This window comes from Malania oleifera, chromosome 5, assembly GCF_029873635.1.
Source record: "Malania oleifera isolate guangnan ecotype guangnan chromosome 5, ASM2987363v1, whole genome shotgun sequence".
Classification (NCBI taxonomy): Eukaryota; Viridiplantae; Streptophyta; class Magnoliopsida; order Santalales; family Ximeniaceae; genus Malania; species Malania oleifera.
In genome coordinates this window covers 52505927-52526092 of record NC_080421.1, presented here as the reverse complement: position 1 = coordinate 52526092, position 20166 = coordinate 52505927, and the positions used below count along the sequence as shown (strand labels likewise).

Below are 20166 nucleotides of genomic sequence, written 5' to 3'. Positions count from 1 at the left end.
TATATTTAAAAAGAAGGAAAAGTACAAAACTAAAAGAAAATATGTCGTCCAACAACTAAAGAAAAAGGATAATTGTAGGGGGCTAGCCACCAATCTCTTTTCAAATCAAACAAAAACACACCCCAAAAAAACCCAGAAGCCAGCGCCTAGAAGCAAGCTAGAAAAATAACTCTTTTGCATAACAAATAAGATGGAGTGGCTCGATCATTAAAAATCTTAGCCCTCATATATATCCATGTAATCCAAAGAATGGAATACCAACCACAGTCCACGACACCTTCCCTCTCTTACTTTTCCCAAATCCTCAACTTCAACAATATAAAACCATCCAATGCATGAGGAATCACTCATGTCTCACCAGAAAAGGAGAAAAGCTTACTCCAAAGTTTCCTAGCCACCTGAGAATGAAAAAATAAGCAATCATTTGTCTCATTTGAGGTTAAATGCATTGCTTTATTAGGTCTCTTCACTAACCAGCCATTTGTATTAATTAAGTGCGTATAAAAGTATGCTTTAATCTTAAAGGGAATCTTAGCCTTCCTTACATTCTTTAGAAAAAAAAACAAAAAAAGGAACAGTTTGAGGATTTCAACAAATGAAACAGGAAATATTTATAAGTGATTGTACCAGAACCATCCCTCCCCAAGATAAATTCAAGTATCCCTCCTCATATGCGGAATAGAAGAATCCAAAATAGCCATCAAATGGACAAGCTCATCAATCTCTCTTACATTTAGACTCTGGCAGAGATCAAAATCGTTGAAAGAGAGCCACCTTCATGAGAACAAAAAGAAGCAATGGGAGTATTATGCATAGAAGACAAGTTGAGGGTCCACCTAGGATTATTTGTATGCTGTTAAGGGGGCATTGCTGTAAATTTTCATATATCGATTTAGTTAACAAGTTCCAACATTAGCATTCCTCACAAGAGGCATGTCCCACATAGCTCCCATGTTAGAAAGATAGACAAGAAAATCAACTTGTGCATCTTTTTCTCACACAAAGCTGAAAAAGTTACGGAATTGGGTGCAAAAAGGAAATGTTTGACACCAAATACCATGGAAGAATAAGATGCTATCTCCATTACCCACAATGATGCAAATTAAAGAGAAGAAATTATCCCAACCCTTCCAAACACCAACTCCTTAAGGCTTACAAGCTTCCCCAAAGGTCCAACCATTATTCTCAAGCCCATATTTAGCAGCAATGATCATTCTCCAACAAAGATTTTTCTCCTTCTTCAATCCCCAAATCCATTTTCCAAGTACAGATTTTTTTAACACAAAAAGCAACTTGATGCCTAAAAATTGGCCTTAAATGAAAGAGTTGTTTGACAACCTTCCATTTGACCAAATGATACTTAAAAACATCCCTTGTGCTTCCCCAATCATTTTTTAATATCTTTGTGTCTTTTCGCCACTGAGCAAGGGATGAGAAAGAGGGACATTTACTACAGTAAGATTTGAGAGAGTGTTCCTGATAAGGGTGAGTCTTCCATCTTTTGACAGGTATTTTTTCTTCCAACCCACGAGTTTCTATTCAAATTTCTCAACAATGGAATCTCAATTTCCTTTTTTGTACTTTCTCTACAATTAAGCCCAAGATATTGGCATATGGAAGGCCTTGCACTCACAGCCCATAATTCTGCCCGGGAAAGAACAACCAAGCACATCCTAGGGGTAAGTTCACTTTTACTGAAAATTACATTAAGCCTTGAGATTGCATAAAAACAGAGAAGGATGCATCTCAAGTTCAGAATATGCCGAGGATCTGCCCCTCAAGAAAAATGGCTTCGTTTGCAAAAGGGAGATGTGAAATTTCCATCTCTCAGTTATCTCTACCAATTTTGAGTCCCTTGAAAATACCCATCTCAAAGGCTTTATTTAACACCAAACTAAGAACCTCTATAAAAAGGATGAAAAATACAATGTCAAAGAGGACCCCTTCATGTCTCAAACCTTTGGAGGAGTGGAGGAAACTGCTTAGGCAACCATTAATAAGAATGAAGACGGTCTTCATGGTAATCCATTGCTCAATCCACCTCACAAAAATCCCTAAAACCCATATGCTTAAGCATGTAATGAAGGAACATTCAAACACATGATTAAAAGATTTCTCCATATCCATCTTGTAGGCAATCGCCCCCTAAAGTGAGAGCCCAACTCATCTGAGGCAATGAAGGCTGCATCTTCTATCTCCCTTCAACAAAGGCATGTTGGTGCTGGCCTATAACTTCCAAAATCGCTTTCTTGAGTCTCGAGGCAAGCACTTAGGAAATAAGATATACTTCCCACAAAGCTTATGGGGCAGAACTCATTGATGTTGTCGGCTCCTAGCTTCTAGGGAATCAAAGAAATAAAGATTGAACTAATGTTGTTCACAAATTTTCCTAAGAAGTGGCAGTTCTTGATAATGTCAAATTTAAGGACGTCCTAGTTGTCTTGAAACAAAGTGCCATTGTGAAACCATTAGAGCCCAGAGCTTTACTGCCATTGCATTCCTTCAGTGCATGAATAACTTCCTCTTTACTAAAACGGGTTTCCAGCCACAAGGCAAGTGTTGATTCCATCAGCCATTGGTCTCCAAGAGGCTGATTCATAGAGGTCTCATAAAAACTTGAAAATGCCTTCTTGAACGACCCCATCAAATTCTTCCACTCACCAAGTTGAAGCATATAGTTGGTTCCTTTCTTATTAAACAAGATGATTATTCATGGTGATGGACTCCTTGGTACTTTCCCCAACTCGACGGAGTAGAGTTCTTTCTGAAAGCAGGGAATTGATGTAGGAAAAGAAGCGGCTATTTTGATGGATCATTTCCACCCAATTAGGAGGCCTATGTCAAAGAATAGAGTGAATGGTTTATTGGGTCCGAAACCCAAATGTGCTTAGTTATTTAGTTGTTTAAGTATGTGTGTAGCAGCTTGTATTAAGATTATTTATGTTGGGGGCTTGTTTGTAGTAATTGTGTATTCTAGGGGTATGTTTGTAATGTAATGTAATGTAGTTTTAGGGATATGTGTTTAATTTCTTATGTTTAGAGGGTTTCTTATAAATAGTGTGATAAAGCCATGATGTAGGCAGTTATTGATGAATGTGAAATGAAGTGAGTGAGATTTTGAGCTACATCTTTGTCATCAATCCCTTAAGAGACCCATTAAGATGGCATCCTTCTTTAAATAAATGTCTATGGAGGTGTTCTTGTCAAAATTTCAACTTTTTAGTAAGCCCCTTCAACTTAGGAGCTGGGATGAAGCTAGCATAGCCTTCAACTTGGAAGGTGGACCACCACACCTTGACTCGGTTTTCAAAGCCACCATGCTTCAGCCACATGTCTTCAAAGCAAGAAGGGGGCAGGAGTTAAGCCCCATCTATTCTTTGGAGAAGTTTTTGCGGAACTTCTGTCAAATGCTGTTCCCACCATAAGAAATGAGAAGTCAGTCAATCCTTAAGAAATAAACGGTCTCTTAACATTGGACCAAGTAGAAGAAACTCCAATGAGAGGGAAGTCAATGAGGCCATTGTCCCATTCAAATTAATAAAGTCCAAAGCTTGTGTTTTCTAGGTTCACTCCGTTTCCTTCATGAGCATAAAGCGCCATAATAAAGTCACCTCAAATAGTATCATTCCATTTGGTTCTGATTTCCCAAAACTCTCCCCAAAAGGAAATCTTGGAGGGGCTTCTCTAGGGCCAATAAGGAGCCAACAGAAGTTAAAATTTTTTTTTTTTTTTTTTTTTGCAAAAAAAGACAATACTATTAATATAAAACCAAGAACCAGAGTACATGAAACTAGAGGACAAGAAGTCTTCTCCAAAAAAATTAAAAAGCAGGATGGAAGTACATTGCAGCAAGAATTTTAAAAAAAAAAAAAAGACACACTTAAAAGGCTAAGTTGTCAGCAATTTGTATGAAACAACAAGAAACAGACAAGGATCCTGCATTGTGACCCACAAGACGCAACACATCTTCCTTCCAAGCAACAAGGATGCCACCAGCAGTTCCGTTTACACTTAAGAAAGACCGGTTTGCAATTCTTAAGGCCCCAAATACTAGTAAGGAATCTGCCACATTATCTAGCTTTGCTACGAGAATGCAAATAACATCATCTCCTTTCCAATCTTAAAGAACTTCTTCCAGCTACAACCAGCATCTTCCAAATCTAAAAAGCTTCTGTAAACTTAAAACTAGTCTTTTCAATTCCCTGCTTCTCTCTTTTTCTTTATGCTACTGTCTGAAGGTTTTCCTAACCAATTTTGCCTCCTTCCTGTTGTTTTTTCTCAATTTCCTTGAGAACACTAATGGATTTTTCCTTGAAAGTGTTGGAAGAGACACCAAGGTCCCTACCATCTTAGCTTAGTAGAGCACCCAAATTGCGACCTGCTACACATAATTATCATTGTCACTGTGCAATTTTTGCCTGATCTTCATCAAGGAGGCCTTCTGTACCAGTCCCGAAGACAGGTGTGAGAGTCAGGCTATTGTCTCCTACCTCTGAGTCACAAAAAACACTGGTTGTATCTAGGTGAGGAAGGGGTTATGTTGCTGCTGGTTCTGAAGGTAGGGCAGCATACTGCAGAGGATCTAGTGGAAGGGGGCTTGATGGGCATGACACTTGGGAGCTTGCTGGATTTGACTTTAGCAAGAAGGGCCAGACAAGGGGGAGGGGTAATTCAGCCTTCCACCTGGTGAAAAGGGGCCAAGAGATGGAGGACTACTATACAGACCCAGAGAACAGAAGGGCTAGAAGGGAAAAAATCAGTTGGGTTTGGTCCAAAGACTACAAACTGAGGCCTACCCTAATTCCTTAAAGCTTGAGAAGCTTTTGGGCCTAGTAGCTGGAGATCCAACTTTTCCAAATTTGAAAGAGTTGCAGGTGGCCACCAATTGTTTCACAGCTCCTTTCTCCACATTTTTTAACACGCACATGGGAGCAAATGCCTTTGTCAAAGGTTAGTCTATATTTTCTGCATCTACTCTCTGCTTCACTCCGTTACAGTTACTCACCCCAGCAGGTTCACCATTATGGTGAGAGGCTCAACAGACAGAGAATGCTACAGCCGAATGGATTTCAACTCTCCAATGACCTACATAGCCAGAGACAAGGGCTTCAAGGAGTTATTTACGTGTCTGTTGAGGTCCAGGAGAGAATCCCCAAGGCATTGCATTTGGAGTCGAGTTTGAAGGCATAACTCTTCTGCTTAAGGAAGCAATGGATCTCATTCCCTCAAAGTTGATCTCAAAGAAAGGGATGAAGCACCCAGAGGCATTCTTATTGAGTTGAAGCATTAGGGTTTTGTCTCCTTTTTTTGTTCTTCTGAACCATCCAACTAGTTGCTCCTTACTCTAGAAATCCTTCCATGCATGGAGAAACCAATCAAACTCATCCATTTCCATGAAGATGGAAATTCTTCAAGCTTTCCTATATTTGTGACCTTGATAAAGCCAACTTTTTCTCCATCAAAACCAGGTCCAAGGATTTCCTTTCCACTAGGAGAGTTTTTCAATCGTCACCACACATGGGGTGAGAAGTGGAGGTAAAGAACCACCAATCACCAATTAATCATTGTTGCAGTTGTAAGTAGCCCTAGCCCAGGCAAGGGGTAGTGGTCATGGAGGATCAGAGGAAAAATATATAAATAAACCCAATACAAGGTAAAGTATTCAAGGGATCCCATAATCAAAAGAAGAAAAAAAAAGAGGAGGGAAGTGTCTTAGGTGTGTCAGCGCCGGCATGCATTTGAACTCAGGGAGAGAAAGAGAGAGAGAGAGATAGAGAGAGGGGTAAATATTTTTTAATAAGAAAAAAATGTATAAAGAAAGGAAAGGGATGACAAAATAATAGACCATAAGAATTAAAAAATAACTATACCAAAAAACCCCCACTTTAAACCCTTTCCATCATAATTCATTGAGCACTACTACAAATTTGCTGGTTCCCTCTGGCCCTTCAACTTCTTTTACCACCATTGAGTCAAACTATGTTTCCTCAAGTTCTAACAGCCACAAGCCCATCTTATACATCAATTACTGAGCCTCTAATCTGTCCCATTAACCTACTCCACAGTGCAGGCAGAATCCCGTTCTTATACTGTTGCCCTTTATCCACTCCATCATCCTCAAAAATAGAAACCCCTTACAAACCCTCCATCAGAGCTGGTGGCACATTCGATATATCCCCAGGTAGATAAAATGAGTCAGAAGCATACCCATTTTGTTCCCAAACCTAATCCAAAAGCAATCCCCCAACAAAAGCAAACACACTACTGACTTCATCATTATCCAAGACATCACCCCATTTCTTCTTCTCCTTAACCTTGTTAACCCACTCAATTGTAGCATCCTTCTAAACGTTGGGAGGTTCCACAAAGCATAAATTTCCATCTGCATTTCTCCTTCAATATGCCTGTATCCCACCAGAATAACTTTGCTTCTCTTCAAATTTTTTTTTCTCATTTCAAACCCATCTGTACAACCTTCCAACAAGCATAAACCTTCCGAACCCTAACCTTATTAGAGTTGTTTCCCCAATCAGTGACTTTGCGCCTAAACCATCAATTTTACCATGACTCTCTTCCACACAAACTTCTTGGTCCTTAGCAGAACCCACTTGTCAACAGCCATCAATGGAAGCTTCCTGGTTGTTCTCTCATCACGCAGCATTCCACTCCCACTAAGGGTACTAAAATATCAACCAAAATCCCTGCATTGCCTGAACCAAGTCTGGCTTTTATCTCTTCCTGCCCTTCATGACTCACTAGTTAGATTTCTCTCTCCTATTAGGAGGATGCACTAGCTGCTCTTTCTCCAACTGCAAAACAACTGGAATGAGGTTCCATAACTTTACACTACCATCATATGGCCCTTGTGGCTTCAAAGACATAATATAACTAAAACCATGGGCTTCCCATTAATATTATTTGGACCTGGCCATTTCTAACCCAAAAGCTGACCCAAGTGCATGGTAATGCTAATGATGCTCAGCACACCATTACCCTTGGATTCTGAGGACCCAAACCTCTCCACCCCACAAACCCTATCTACATCATAGTTCACTAGAGTAGCAACTGCTGCCACATCCACACCTCCACATGTGCTGTAAAACCACCCGCCCTACTGAATCTTTGGCAAAGAACCTCCCACCATGACATCTTTCTAGCTCCAATCATTAGATCCTAAAGATTTATTTCCAACCTCATTTTTGAAATTGCAATCCTTCTCGGAGCCTACCACTAACTCCAGAACTTCAAAAAATCTATGCCGGCTCTCCCGTTTCACCCCCTATTATCAAGATACAATACCTCCTGCTAGTTGAACACACACTCAACTACAATGAATTACCTTTTGTGATTCGTTTTAATTGCCACCCAATATTGGAATCTGCCAAACTTTTTGTATCAAATGAAACAGCCCATCAATGACAAATCAAACGGACATAGTGATCCTAATTAAACAATTTCTATGTCAGGACCACTCCTCCAATTGAACACAACCTTCATCCCCAACCTTTTCTAGATACAAATTGAAAATATTGCTTTCAATCTATAAGGACATGAGAAATTCTCTATACCTACTGATATGAACCCACAAGCTCCGATTGCACATGATGATCTGCACATGCCAAGCAGACCCATCACAAGAGCTAGAGCCAAGAAGGTCAAGGAGGCTATGCAAGGACTAATCGAGAAGTTGCTTGAGCAAGAGTCAATGAGGGCCATGGACACTAAAGAAAAGGACTTTCTTGAAGAGCCTAAGATGGTAAATTGTCTAAAGACGTGTGAAGCTGGAACCTTAAGCCAATAAGGGCTGTTCGGGGAATTTTTATGGACTAAATAGTGGGTCAATTGTGTCAATTAAGCATGACATGTGACTTGCACATGTTTTATTAAATGACATGACACATGGTGGCATGTGACTTGCACATATTTCATTAAATGACATGGCATGCTTAAGGTTATGTGGGGCTATTTTATTGGCCAGATTGATGTCATGGCCTATTTTTATTGACCGAACTGATGTCATGGGTTTCTTTTATTTTCTATAAGTAGTCAACTCTCTATTATATTAAAGGATGATTTTTTTTTGCTAAATACAATTACAAGTGAGGTTTATTTCTCTTCAAGTTCTTCATTGAACTTTCACCGAACTTATCAAAGGTGCTACCTTTGTGGCGTTCATCCATTTATTTGATATTCTTGGTTTGTGCTTCACGTCAAGCAATAGGTCAAGGATACACTGCCATGTTGAATCTTATTTTGGGTTTGGGGTTTTAATAAATCTGATTTGGGGTCTCCAGACATTCATTCTTGGGGTTCCGTATCATTTGGTATCAGAGCTTTGGTTCAAATTAGGTTCTATTTATCTTATTTTTCTTGTTTGCTTTCGAAAATTCTTTTAACTTATAATTATTTATCCTTATTTCATATTCTTCTATCATCCAATCTACCTATCTCGTTTTCTTGTTTTCGAAATTTTCCATCTCTTCTTTAATATCGTTTGTCATCATGATTGAATCTTTTGTGGCTAGAAATTGCAAGAAATATAGCAAGGCCGATTAGAGCACATTAAAAAAAAAAAACAATTTTGTGCATTCAAAAAAAAAAAAAAAAAAAAGAGAAAAGGCAATATTTTGCATTAAAAAAAAAAAGAAAAAAAAAGAGGAGGTAGTAGCTTATTATTCTGATTTGTGTTTGAATATATCTTTGGTCGAGTTGATTATTTTGTTCCATTGAATTTCTTTTTATTTCGTTTGCGTCATTATTGTTTTCTTGACTTCTTTTTGTCTTTCCTTCGTTGTTTCGTGTCTTGATTTAGCTGTTTTCATTGATTTAGTTGCGTTTGATTTGTTTGGGATTAGTTCATTAAAGAACTAAAAAAGAAATCCTGAGTGATAAGAGGCACGAGTGTGTGAGCGTATTAGAGGGAAAAAGCCAAAAAAAAAAAAAAAACACGAGCATTGAGTGTCTTTGTTTGGAGGGTAAACACGTAAAGGAGTGAGTGAGCAATTTTTTTTTTCTCTCTAATATCCTTTTTGCAGGTTTGAAATTATAAGTAGAAAGGTGGTTGGCGCTGAAACTTCCAGCAAAGGTAGCGAGAATGAGAACCCTCCACAAGACTCATTCTTCACCTTGCAAGCTATTCAACAGCAGTTTGAAAGACTCAATACGGTTTTTGGGGAGTTCAGAGATAGATTGGATAGACAAGACGCTGCAATTGATGGACTGAGAAGAGGGCAATCCAATAAAAGGCGGCGAAGGCCACATACTCCTCCGATTGCTGAATTTGAACATGATATAGGTAGCAATGAAGCAAGTGATGATTCAAACATGACGGTATAGGCAGATTTGCTTATCGAGGTGCTAGGCAAGAGCGACAACCTCGATGAGAGCCAAGGGGTTGAGATAACATCGATAGAAACATCGGAAGCATCAAAATGAAGATTCCTCTGTTTCAAGGGAAAAATAACCCGGATGTATACCTTGAATGGGAGAGGAAGGTTGAGCTCATTTTTGAGTATCATAACTACTCCGAAGAAAAGAAGGTGAAATTGGCAGTTGTGGAGTTCACTGACTATGCACTGGTATGGTGGGATCAAATTCTTCTTAGTAGGCGTAGAAACATGGAAAGACCTATTAAGACGTGGGCTGAAATGAAGGCGGTGATGAGGAAGCAATTTGTACCAAACCACTACTACCGAGACTTACACCAACGTCTTCAAAGCCTTACCCAAGGTACCAAAAGTGTGGAGGACTACCACAAGGAGATGGAGATGGCTATGATTCGTGCAAATATTGAGGAAGATAGAGAAGCTACAATGGCACGATTCTTATGTGGGTTGAACTGGGAAATTGCTAACATAGTGGAGTTGCATCACTATGTGGAGTTAGAGGACATGGTGCATATGACAATGAAAGTAGAGAGGCAACTCAAACACAAAGGAAGAAACAAGCATGCTACAACAACTTCGGCATCCCATTCCACATGGAAACCGAATTGGGGGAAATCAAAAGAAGAAATGGTTGTTTCTAAATCCAAGAAAGAAAAGGAGAAAGGCAAAGACAAAGTGGGCAGCCATGAAAAAGGTATAACTTCTTCTCAACCTAGTAGGTATAGAAATACCAAGTGTTTTAGGTGTTTGAGGACTGGCCATATTGCATCACAACGCCCAAATAAAAGAGCAATGATTATGAGAGATGATGGTATTATTGAGACTGATGATGAAGAGAGTGATCATGAGTCCATGCCTTCGCTAGAAGATTCTAGTGATGTTGAGTATGCTGTCCATGGCAAGCCATTAGTAACTAGGAGAGCTTTAAGCATGCATGTGGTGAAAGATGAAAATGAGGAGTAGCATGAGAATATATTTCATACTCGATGTTACATCCATGATAAGGTGTATAGCATGATCATCGATGGAGGGAGTTGCACTAACGTAGCTAGTACCACATTAGTAGAGAAGTTGGGGTTGCAATGCATAAAACATCCTAAGCCTTGCAAACTTCAATGGTTGAATGAGTGTGGGGAGATTAAGGTGAATAAGCAAGTGCTGATTGTATTTTCAATTGGAAAATATTCTAACGAGATTCTATGTGATGTGGTCCCTATGCATGCTAGTCACATCTTATTGGGCATGTCATGGCAATATGATCAACGTGTCACTCATGATGGGTTCAAGAATAGGTATTCCTTTATAAAAGATGGGAGGAGTGTGACCCTTGTACCATTGACTCCTAAGCAAGTGTATGAAGATCAAGTGAGATTGAAAAGAGCAAATGATGAGAAAAACAAAAAAATGCTGAGAATAAAACAAAAGGAGAGGTAGAGAGCATTAAAATTAGAAAAAAAAAAAAAAAAAAGTGGTAAAAATGAGGAAAAAACAATGAGAGAGAAAAAAGTGAGTTTGTATGCAAAAGAAAAAGAGTGTATGAATCTTTTTATGCACAAAGACCTCTAGTTGTACTCATATACAAGGAGGCATATTTGAGCACTCACGAACTCACCTCTTCCTTGTCTAATGCTATTGTTTATTTGCTGCAGGAATACAAGGATGTCTTTCCTGTGGACGTGCTCAATGGTTTGCCACCAATTAGAGGAATTGAGCATCAGATTAACTTCATCCCCAGGGCTACGATTCCCAACCGTCTAGCCTATAGGAGCAGCCACGAGGAGACTAAGGAACTTCAAAGACAAGTTAAGGAGCTGCTTGCCAAGGGGCATGTGAGGGAGAGCATGAATCTGTGTGCGGTACCCGTGCTACTGGTACTGAAGAAAGATGGATCATGGAGGATGAGCGTCGACTGTAGAGCCATCAATAAAATCACTGTAAAGTATCGTCATCCTATCCCTAAACTAGATGACATGTTAGATGAACTGCATGGCTCTTACATCTTTTTTAAAATTGATTTAAAAAGTGGCTACCATCAAATAAGAATGAAACCGGGTGATGAATGGAAAACTGCATTTAAGACAAAGTACGGTTTGTATGAATGGATGGTTATGCCCTTTGGTCTGACCAATGCACCTAATACTTTCATGCACTTGATGAATCATGTGTTGCGTGCATTTATAGGCAGATTTGTTGTTGTCTACTTTGACGACATCCTAGTGTATAGCAAGAATCTTGATAATCACTTGGATCATTTGAAAGGTGTACTGGATGTTCTTAAAAAAAAAAATTGTCTGCTAACCTAAAGAAATGCAATTTTTGCATGGAAAAGGTTATTTTCTTGGGTTATATGGTGAGTGCTAAAGGCATAGAAGTAGATGAGGAAAAGGTGAAAGCAATAAAAGATTGACCAACACCTAAATCTATGACTGATGTACGTAATTTTCATGGGTTGGTTAGTTTTTATAGGCGTTTTGTGAGAGATTTTAGCACCATTGCTGCACCTTTAATTGAAGTGATAAAAAAGAACGTGGGGTTTAAATGGGGTAATGCACAAGAACATTCCTTTAAAATGCTTAAAGATAGGTTATGTTCTGCTCCATTGTTGCTTTTACCTGATTTCACTAAAACTTTTGAGATTGAATGTGATGACTCCAGGATTGGTATTGGAGCTGTTTTGATGCAGGATAAGCGTCCCATTGCATATTTTAGTGAAAAGCTCAATGGGGCAGCATTACGTATGATAAAGAATTGTATGCCTTGGTGAGGGCATTGGAGACGTGGCAACACTACTTGTGGCCTAAAGAATTCGTGATCCACTCTGATCATGAATCATTAAAGCATTTGAAGGGGCAAGGTAAGCTAAATCGCCGCCACGCCAAATGAGTAGAGTTCATCGAAACCTCCCCATATGTCATTTAGTACAAGCAGGGGAAAGAAAATGTCGTGGCTGATGCGCTTTCTCGCAGGTATGCCTTAATTACTACACTTAGCACTAAGCTATTAGGTTTTGAGTACATAAAGGATTTACATGCTAAAGATTCTAATTTTACTAATGTATATGAGGCATGTCATAAAGTTGCCATTCATAAATTCAATAGGAATGATGGATATTTGTTTAGGGAGAATAGACTTTGTGTGCCTAACTGCTCCTTAAGAGAATTGCTTGTGCGAGAGTCACATAGCAGGGGTTTGATAGGACATTTTGGGGTACAAAAGACTTTAGATATTCTGCATGAACACTTCTTTTGGCCACATATGCGTAGAGATGTAGAGAAAGTGTGTTCTAGATGCATTTCATGTAAACAAGCTAAGTCTAAGGTCTTACCTCATGGCCTTTATACTTCTTTTCCTGTACCTAGTGAACCTTAGGTAGACATTTCAAAGGCTTTCAGATTAGGTTTGCCTAGGTCCAAATGGGGTATGGACTCTATATTTGTGGTGGTTGATAGATTTTCTAAAATGGCACATTTTATTCCTTGCCATAAAACTGATGATGCCACAAATATAGCCAATTTATTTTTTAGGGACATTGTGCGATTGCATGGCATTCCTAGGACAATTGTGAGTGATAGGGATGTTAAATTTCATAGCTACTTTTGGAAGGTTTTGTGGGGAAAGTTAGGAACTAAGCTATTGTTTTCGAATACTTGTCATCCTCAAACCGATGGTCAAACCGAAGTAGTTAATCAGACTTTAGCTACCTTATTGCGTGCGGTCATTCAAGGGAATTTAAAATCATGGGAAGAATGCATACCACTTATTGAGTTTGCTTATAATAGAACTGTGCATGCTTCTACTAATTTTTCTCCCTTTGAAATTGTTTATGGTTTTAATCCTTTGACTCCATTGGATTTGATGCCGCTACCTATGAATGAGATAGCTGACTTAGACAGACGACACAAGGCTGACTTGGTGAAGAGGATCCATGAACAAGCACGACAGCACATCGAAAAGAAGAACCGACAATATTCATCTCAAGCTAATAAGGGGCGCAAGTTCTTTACTCTTAAACCAAGAGATTGGGTATGGGTGCATATGAGAAAAGAGAGGTTTCCTACTAAAAGGAAAACAAGGCTACACCCGAGGGCGATGGACCTTTTCAAGTGGTAGAAAAGATCAACGATAATGCATACAAGTTGGATCTACCGGGTGAGTATAAGGTCAATGCAACTTTCAACGTTTCTGATTTATCCTTTTTTGATGTAGGTGATGATTCAAGGATGAATCTTTTTGAAGAGAGGGGGAATGATATGAACCCACAAGCTCCGATTGCACACGATGATCTGCACATGCCAAGTGGACCCATCACAAGAGCTAGAGCCAAGAAGGTCAAGGAGGCTATGCAAGGACTAATCAAGAAGTTGCTTGAGCAAGAGTCAATGAGGGCCATGGACACTAAAGAAAAGGACTTTCTTGAAGAGCCTAAGATGGTAAATTGTCTAAAGACATGTGAGGCTGGAACCTTAAGCCAATAAGGGCTGTTTGGGGAATTTTTATGGACTAAATAGTGGGTCAATTGTGTTAATTAAGCATGACATGTGACTTGCACATGTTTCATTAAATGACATGACACATGGCATGTGACTTGCACATGTTTCATTAAATGACATGGCATGCTTAAGGTTATGTGGGGCTATTTTATTGGTCAGATTGATGTCATAGCCTATTTTTATTGGCCGAACTGATGTCATGGGTTTCTTTTATTTTCTATAAGTAGCCAACTCTTTATTGTATTAAAGGATGATTTTTTTTTGCTGAATACAATTACAAGTGAGGTTTATTTCTCTTCAAGTTCTTCATTGAACTTTCACCGAACTTATCAAAGGTGTTACCTTTGTGGCGTTCATCCATTAATTTGATATTCTTAGTTTGTGCTTCACGTCAAGTAATAGGTCAAGGATCCACTGCCATGTTGAATCTTATTTTGGGTTTGGGGTTTTGATAAATCTGATTTGGGGTCTCCGAACGTTCATTCTTGAGGTTCCGTATCACCTACCTTTGACCAAATCCATGGAAGAGGAAGAGGTAGTCAAGAAACAAACAATAAAGCGAGAACAAAAGAGGCAGTCGAAACCAGATTTATCTCCAGAGTAGGTGCAAGAATACTCCAATTTCAAAAAAACATAAGAACAAAGCTAATAAATGTTCTTTTATCTACAATTAGGTGTAAGAAAAATACAATATGCAAATATGTAAGTCATTCTAATAAGAGAAAAAGTATGGAACACACCAACACTTCTAAGAGGATGATCACTATCCACCAAGTATCAGGCTGACATGGGCAGATACGTGTCCGATGTGTGTCAAAATTAAATTTGGTTGTTTTTCTTTCTATAATAAAAGAAGAATTTCAATAATAGAATAAGAATATACAGCTAGGAGAATAAGACATGCTCTTAACATAGTCTGGAAAATCCAGATAAAAAACACAAAGAAACAACCTAAAGACTAAAAAACAAGAAAGAGAAAAACCAGCACGAACTAACACTCCAACACTTAATGCCAATCGTGCCGAACATCATAAAAGCTCAATCCCTTAAAATTCCCGTGTCCCACACACCAAAGAGAAGCCAAATAATGGATCTTTTCTCAAACAAGAAACTAAGGCATCTTCTTCCCTAGAAAATGCGTGCATTACACTCCATCCACAACCCCTAAAAGACTTAAAAAAAAAAGAACATTTCCAAAGCGTTGGGGCACTCCCAGACACATTGCGACATGGCGCCGACCTATCTAGGACACATCTGAAAAACGCTATGTTTTTGTTCCCTTTGGTCACTATATACAAAACTAAAAAACAAAAAAAAAAAAAGAATCTAGAGTGCATACAGAAGCTCAAGCTTCCTGTGTTCCTTGTTTGGAGCCCTAGCGCAAGCTCATCCTCCCATCCTTACTGCTAGACCTCTCTCCCAACCTGCCTCGCTAGTTTGCCAAACATCTCAGCCTCCCATCCTTTAATCGACTTTGACCTTGACTTCTAAAGCCTCTTCTCTCAAAGGCCAACAAATCGTCAAGGAAGAAATCTCGAAGGCCTTTCCTACTTCCTAGCTGCGGCTATAAGTCCCTCACTCCCTCCCTCCTTCCCTCCCTCTTTTCCATCTCCTTCCCTCCCTCCCTCCCACTTCCCTCCCCTTTGCTAAACTACCAATTCAACAGCTTGCAAATGGCCACTAGCCCACTATCTTCTTTTTTTTTGTCTATTTTTTTGAAAAACTGATCTATGATATTGTATCAGTAATTTAATATTAGTGTCAAATTATCAATATTAATATTGCTATGGAAGTATGGAACATGGGTTGCTCTCTTGCTTAGTTGCTTAACTACAGTTAACTTGCATTCATTTGTTTATGTCTCTATATTATTAGTCACTTAGTATTAGAATATTAATTTACATTTGTTAAATTGTTTGAGATAGGAGTTTATTGAATTATGGATACTATGTGACAATAATGGCTTCAGAGAGTTCACCATACTCCACTTCTTTGTAAACTTTCAACTGGCACATTGGATAATAGTGCCCCTCTTTGGGCTCATGTAACTAAATTGGGGGCATTAAATAAAGGAGGTGGAAACTCCAATTTTCAATGCAACTATTGTTTGCAATCTTACAAGGGTTCATATTCTTTAGTAAAAGCTTATTTATTGAAAATTCCAAGAATACAAATAAGGGCATGTCCTAAGGTGTTTATAGAGTATCTTGCTAAAATGTAGATATTGGAAAATGAAACAAAAAATAGGAAAAAACCTACACAAGTGTCATTGCCTTGTCCAATTCTACCACCACTTCATGGCCAATCTACTACCTCAGATTTGTCTTTCTTTAAGAGGAAAAAAGGATACTTCTTATGGATCTTAAGCAGAGCCACGAAAGTCAATCTATTTGCCCATCAAGCTCAACAATGACGATCTCACTGCTTAAAGACAACAGATTGAGAAATCCAATCATAAGTTGATATAGGCAATGATCCAACAAATGGCTGCTGTCCTCAAACCCATGCTTTCCGATAACCAAAGATCTATGGAGTTGGTCGGAAAGTCAATCAAAATACTCCATGTAGAAGGCATTTCAAATGGAAGTGAGAACCATTTGAAATGCTTGAATGCAAGGATGTTTTATTGTGGTGGTCTACCCTTCCATTTTGTTAGAAATCCATATTATGTGAAAGCATTTACTTATGCGGCCAACAATCTTATTGTTGGCTTTGTTGCTCCAAGGTATAATACTTTCGGAACAACTCCTTCACATAACGAGAAGGCACAAATTGAGAAAAATGGCAATAGGGTTCATTTTTGGGAGGATGTTTGGTTCCAAGGAATACTTGGAGCCATTAGAACCTCAATTGTTTAAGCTTCTCCTCACAACACACCCATTTTTTTCTTCTAAGAGGGGCTCTCTTTCATTAGATTTCCACTTTTTCAAGAATCTCAATGAAAGAGAGGTAGGTGAGCTTACCAAACTACTTCGTGCGTTGGACCGCTTCGTTCCTTCTTCCAAGGAAAATGAGTGGGATTGAGAGGGTGATTCTCAAGTTTGTTTCTTCAAAATCTTTAATTCTCGGAACTCTTTAAAACCCCTTCTCCCAATTTTTTTTCCTTGGAGCCACATCGTTTGGAAGGCTAAGGTTCCTTTGAAGATTCAAACCTTCAAGAACACCACAACCTTGAATAGGATTAACAAACGTCTCTTAGTCCTAACAAGTGTTTGATGTGCTGCAAGTCCAAATGAATGCTCATCTTTTCCTTCATTGTAAAATGGCCCACCTTTGGGGTGCTCTCTTCCTTTGCTTTTGTGAAGCTAGGGTGGCACCTCAAAATGTGGGAGATCTCTTGCTCGTGAGACAATAGGGTTTTGGCTCAAGTAAAAAGGGTTATGTTTATGAAGTGGTGTAGTTTTTGCTATCTTATGGACCCTTTGCTTGAGAGGAAAGCTAGAACTTTCAAAGGTTGTACAACTTCTCCTTATTTGCTATGGGATAGAGTTGTGTTCTTGGCTTCTTTTTGGGCACATTTGTTCAGATTTTTTGGGGGTTTACCACTGTCCAACATTCAGGATTTGAAAGCAACATTATTCTAATCCCACTGATTGTTGCTGTTTTTTCTTAGAGAACAACTTGTCCTCATTTCTTGTACTAAGAATCAGCCCTTAATAAATTTTTCTCTTTTTTTAAAAAAATATTTGTTGATGACACCATCATTTTCTTAGATGAGCATATTGACTTCGTAAACATTCACAATATTTTGCAGATCTGTGAGAGGGTCTCTCATAGTAGAATTAAATTGGGGAAGAACAGCGTTAGGGCTATTAATCTTAGCTTTTGAGAGGATCTTGGAATTGACCTCCCTAGCTGGCTGTGGGGTTTTAGAGTGGTCTTTAACCTATTTAGGTGCCCCAAGGTGGAATGCCCCACTATTTAGATTTTGGGATCCAATGGTGACTACGGTAGCTAAATGGTTGGGTGCATGGAGAAGTGCAAAGTGCTTTTTTTATTTTTTTTTTTTTGTTGGAGGGGGAGGGGGGGTGTAGAATTACTCTTACACAAGCTAGCTAGTCTTCTATTCTTGTGCACTGTTTATCTCTTTTTGGGATTCCAAGGGGGTTGCCCAAAAGCCTAAGGGGATTACAAGGGGTTTTCTTTGCTAAGGTGTAAAGGGGAGGAGAGATCATTTGTTAAGTGGGAGGTGGTGTATTGGCCAAAGAAGGAGGGAGGGTTGGTCTTGGTCATTTGGTGTCTAAAAATACTACGGCCAGATGGCTATGCCATTTTCTCATGGAGGTAAATTACCTTCAGCACATACATATAAAAATTAAATTTGGCTCACAATAGAAAGGGTAAAATGCAAATGTGGATTTTAGAAGTTCCTCAAAGCATCCTTGGAGGTTCATATCATAGGTTTATTCTTTCTTCCTCTTGCAAAGTTCCATCTAGTAGAGGAAATCGTATGCATTTTTGGGAAAATGTTTGGGTGGAGAAGTTGCATTTTTCCATTCCTTTCTTTGTTTGTACCATCTTTCTTCTCACCATGATGATGTGATCTCCTCTTTCCTTATTCTTGAGAGGGACTCTTTTCTTGGGAGTTTCACATTAGATGGGTCTTGAATGATAGAACATTGGAGGAGCTTTCTTCTTTGCTATTGTGTCGGAGGGAACGAGAATGATGTTAGAATTTGGAATTTGGATTCATCGGAGGGACTATTCATGTAAATTTTTCTTCTCTCACTTAGCTAAGACTCACGTGTCTTTTCCTCTTTTTTTAGGGGCATATGGGATGCTAGAGTTCCTTCAAATAAAGGCATTTTCTTTTGGCTCATAGCCCTTAATAGAGTTAACACCAACAATTTGTTGAAGAGTAGGGGGCCTTCTAAAGTTGTCTCCAGATGTGTCTCCTGAGTAGAAATAGTTTTGAAAATGCACCACATTTGTTTTTAAACTGCACTTTTCCATGGGGATTGTAGGCCAAATCAAACATGTTTCCATGTCTAGTTCTATCAAAGAGATTTTAAGAAAATTCAAAACTGCCACCAAATGCTATGATGTCAACCTGATTCACTTTTTGGTGAACCATTTCAAACATACCCTCTATTTAGAGATCATTTAGAACAAACAAATGCCCCTTAGACATGTTAATTTAAAGGCCCAAAATATTCTCAAAGACTTTCAATAAGGTGAATGTCTTGCAAAAATTCAAAATACCATCCTCAAGAAAAAGGAGGGTGTCATTAGCAAATTGGAGATGGAAAACTATGATCTCCTCCTAACCTACTTTGTTAACCCCGAATGACATGAGACCTTGGGCATGATTAATCATCTTACTCAGCACATCCTCAACTAAATCATGACCCAAAATGGCATTAGTTAGTTGATGCTGGTTTCATTTTTCCCTCTTCTTTTCTCCTTTATTGAATTTGTCTCCATTGTCACAATAAAGCTTCTTTTTCCATTAAAAGAAATGAAAAAACAACTTAAAATTGAGTTCCTACGCTTTAGTATAGGAAAAAAAAATGCAAAGAGGATAAGAAGCCTATTCTAAACATTCATTACAAGTTTGACTCCTGTAACAATGCACTAGCATGGCATAAAAGCTATTACGGTAATAAACCGAACCATATCAGTCATTTAGTCAAAACCATTGTGAATTGGGGTACCTTGGAAATATCACCCTATAATGATCTCAAAAGCCACTGGTGTCATAACATGATAGAGCTATTACACACAGATTACTAAAACTATGATTATAATCCACAATAAATTCACCTTCGTACATCGTATTTGATCCCACTAAGTATTAGACTAAGGTTTAAGTTGGGCTAAACTTTGGACTTCCCTTTGATAGCTCCTGCATTACTACTCCATGAATATCAACTATAAGAGTGATTAAAAAAGGAAGAAAAAGGATATCCTTGTTGACTTCTCTTGGAGCTTTCGACCAACATTTAGGTTCCCACCCATTCACCCTCCCCACCAAACCCTTAAACCTTCCCTCCCCACCCCTACAACAAAATAACAATGAAAACCAGCTAGCTTAGAAGCCTTATCCTTCACTAGTCGCTACAAACAACAGCTTCCTAGCCTTCTCATCCTTTAACACAAACTCTAACCCCCCTACTTCATCTTTAAAAACAGGGTACCAATCTAAGCCTTATCACTACAACAAAGAACATCCTCCTCCAAACTAAATTCTTGATAAAACCTAGTAATCTCACTAGCAGTTGCTCTAGGATCCATAATCATCTCATCTCCAATGCTCTCCAATTCTACAGTAGAACTCCTTCAACTCCTAC

At 38.8% G+C, this 20166-nt stretch overlaps 1 protein-coding gene across 1 annotated transcript in view; it reads right to left on the bottom strand.

The window, feature by feature from the left end:
* Nucleotides 1-20166, bottom strand: part of LOC131155113 (uncharacterized) — a 54222-nt gene that overhangs the window by 32499 nt on the left and 1557 nt on the right. The window lies entirely within an intron of this gene.